General features: G+C 49.8%; 1 pseudogene; it reads left to right on the forward strand.

The window, feature by feature from the left end:
- Positions 1-1,444: 1,444 nt before the first annotated feature.
- LOC122420669 lies at positions 1,445-2,334 on the forward strand (annotated as a pseudogene).
- Positions 2,335-3,517: the final 1,183 nt, after the last annotated feature.

Raw genomic sequence — 3,517 nt, forward strand, 5'->3', positions numbered from 1 at the left:
GTTACATGAACTATTTGTAAATTTTGGAGACTAATTCCTTGTCAGTCACAAATATTTTCTCCCATTCTGTGGGCTTTTTATTTGTGGTTTCCTTTGCTGTGCAAAAACTTTTGAGTTAAGTTTGGTCTAACTTGTTTGTTTTTGCTTCTACTTCCATTACTGTAGTAGATGGATTGAAAAAGATGTTGCTGAGATTTATGTCAAATAATGTTCTGCCTATGTTTTCCTCTAAGAATTTTATAGTATCCAGACTTAATAATATGGAAACCAAAGACCCGTCTCAGTGTACCTGTCAATACTTCCAAGTTTAATGGCACACGGAGCTCAAGGGACTGAATATTTCTTGAGACACCTGGCACCCATTTTATTGACTGTTCTTTTAGAATTCAAACTCTTTGAATTAAAAAATTAACTGTTAAAAAAATAAAAGTTTTCCACAAATCGTTTTCACTGTCCAGAAAATCCTCTAGACACAGAATATTCATAGCCCCACCTCTGCTAATCCTTGGATAACACTGAAATTTTTTAAATTAAGTTTTACTAGAGCATAGTTGCTTTATAAAGTTGTGTTAGTTTCTACTGCACAGAAAAATAAATCAGTCATACACATACATATACCCGCTCCGTTTTGGGCTTCGTTCTGACTCAGGTCAGCACAGAGCATTGAGTACTCCGTGCTATAGAGCACGTTCTCATCAGTTATCCATTTTATACATAGCATCAAGGGTGTATAGGTGTCAATCCCCATCTCCCAATTCATCCCGCTCACCCCCTTTCCCTCCTGGGTGTCCATACATTTCTTCTCTATGTCTTTGTGTCTGCTTCTACTTTGAAAATAGGATCATCTACACCTTTTTTCTAGACTCCACATACATGTGTTGATATACGATATTTTTCTTTTTTTTTTTTTAACTTACTTTAAACTCAACATTCAAAAAACTAAGATCATGACACACACTCCCATCACTTCACAGCAAATTGATGGGGAGAAAGCGGAAACGGTGATGACAGACTAGCGCGGAGAGAAGGAGAGTGAACTGGGCAATCCGGCAGAGAAAGCTTTATTGCAGGAAGAGAGAAGGGGCTGCCTTTCGAGAGAAGCCAGTGTTCTCCCTTTACAGCCATCCCTTCTTATACCTTGTCGATGGGGAATTGCGTCCCGAAGAGAGGGGGCCTTAGGGTATCTTTAGCCAGCAGCTGGGGTCTTGTTACTAGGGAGTCAAAGGGGTCTCATGGTCCGGGGATCACGTAGTCTTGAGAAACTGGCAAGTCTTAATAAACTGGTAAAACAGGACATCAGCAGGATAAAACAGGATATCACCTTAAGAAAAGAACAGGATGGGGGTGGCGCGTGGCTCCGGGGCCGCCCGCACCGGCCCCCCCAGGGCTCTGACAGCGGGCGCCGGCCTCAAGCAACCGCGCCTCCCGCCCCCCACAGCACCCCGCCCGCAGCCGCCGCCGCCCTATATGTGGCCCGACGCAGCCGCCGGGCCATGGAGCACGCCTGCCGTCCCCCACCATGGAGCTGGCCGAGCGGTTCCTGCTGGACGCGCTCGCCTACCTGGAATGCGCCCTGGGCGTCGTGCGCTATGTGCTGCTGAAGCTGCGGGGCTCGCCCTACGGGCGCTACGCGTCGCCCGGCTCCGCCTTCGGGCTGCCGGCGCGGGCCGCCTGGGCGGTGCAGGAGCTGCCCTCGCTGGCCCTGCCGCTCCTCGCGTGCGCGGGCGCGGGCGCGCCGGCCGAGCGCCTCAACCGCTGGCCCAACTGCATCCTCCTGGCCATGTTCCTGGTCCACTATGCGCAACGGAGGGAAGCCCACGCCGCTGTATGCCTTCCTGTTGGCGTTCATCTTCTGCACCTACAACGGCTACCTGCAGAGCAGGTATCTGAGTCAGTACGCAGTGTACGCGGACGACTGGCTCAGAGACCCCCGGTTTCTAACAGGTTCCGCCTTGTGGTTGACAGGCATGCTAATTAACATCCATTCAGATCATGCTCTAAAGAACCTCAGGAAACCAGGGGAGACTGGCTATAAAATACCAAGAGGGGGCTTGTTTGAATACATATCTGTGGCCAACTACTTTAGAGAAGTCGTGGAGTGGTGTGGCTACGCCCTCGCCAGCTGGTCCATTCAGGGCTGGGCTTTCGCTGTGTTCACCTTCTGTGTCCTGTTCATCAGGGCTCAGCAACATCACAAGTGGTACCATGAGAAATTTGAAGATTATCCAAAATTCAGAAAAATCATGATTGCGTTTTTGGCTTAAGTTTGTCGTCAGTGGAATTATCTTTGACTTGAAGCTTTTTGATGAAGTTTCTTTTGGGACCGTGTCAATGAACTGATTGATGTCTTTGAAATTTTTCTGGTACTTCATCTTTTTTAACATTTGCTCTAGGATTTTTTTCCCTTAGCAAATGTGTACGCTGCCTAATAACAGTCTAATCAAACTGAAATCACAAGTTGAAGTATGATGCTGCCCACTAACCAGATCAGGAATCTGAAGGCCTCTGATTTGGGGTCTGCTTCCATGGAGTGGGGCTTGGTGGCTCAAATGGGAAAGAATCCGCCTGCAATGCGGGAGACCTGGGTTCGGTGCCTGGGTTGGGAACATCCCCTGGCCAAGGGCATGGCAGCCCACTCCAGTACTCTTGCCTGGAGAATCCCATGGACAGAGGAGCCTGGCGGGCTATGGTCCATGGGGTCACAGAGAGTGGGACACGACTGAGCGACTAACACTTTTTTCACTTTCACTTTCCATGAACTGAAACATTTCTGTATCCCTTACACAACCTCGACTGCATGAGTTTAAGGTCAAAGGTGACATCCCCTTCCCCCCTCAAGCCAGAGGCATCTTCTGTCTTCATGTCCCTCCTCCCGCCAGGTCAGACAGTTCTGGGTACCCACGGTGTACCCACAACCTCTCACAACTAGGTTCTGGGTGGCCAGAGGAGTTGGGCCTGGAGAAAGGCCCAGTGGAGGCTGATACCAAAGGCTTCTGGCACCCGCTCCGGCCTGGTCCACCAGGTGACCTCACTGGAGGCAGTGCGCCAGGGGCATTCTTCAGGAGCAGGGTGCTGTATCCCCCACAGGAGGACTTCCTGGTGGCCCTTGGCTGGGGGCATGAAGGTGCCCAGGGCAGCCCTCCCATCGGGTCCCTCACCAGGAGCTGCTGGCCTGGGATGGCTTTCCTTCCTCCTTTGAGGTAGAATTGGAATTTTTTCAGGCACTTTTTTTTTTTCTTTTAAAGTACTTCTCAAGATTGCACACCTGCAACTTGAAGCAGAATTTCTTTTTTTCGATGCTCCTAACTCTACGGAGATCAATAATAATAACATTTGCTAGGTGTTGCCGGGTGTGTCAAAGGAGCCTCCCCCTTTTGGAAGGCTGCTGAGTCTCTGCTGTGAAGATGTAGTGAACACCCAGAGAAGATCCCCTCCTCTTCTCTGTTGCTGCTGCATTTGCAGAGCTGGGAACTGGAACGGATGCGTGGAGAGAGTTCATGTTCGCTTACAGTCGCTG

The sequence above is a fragment of the Cervus canadensis genome, chromosome 18, assembly GCF_019320065.1.
Source record: "Cervus canadensis isolate Bull #8, Minnesota chromosome 18, ASM1932006v1, whole genome shotgun sequence".
Lineage (NCBI taxonomy): Eukaryota > Metazoa > Chordata > Mammalia > Artiodactyla > Cervidae > Cervus > Cervus canadensis.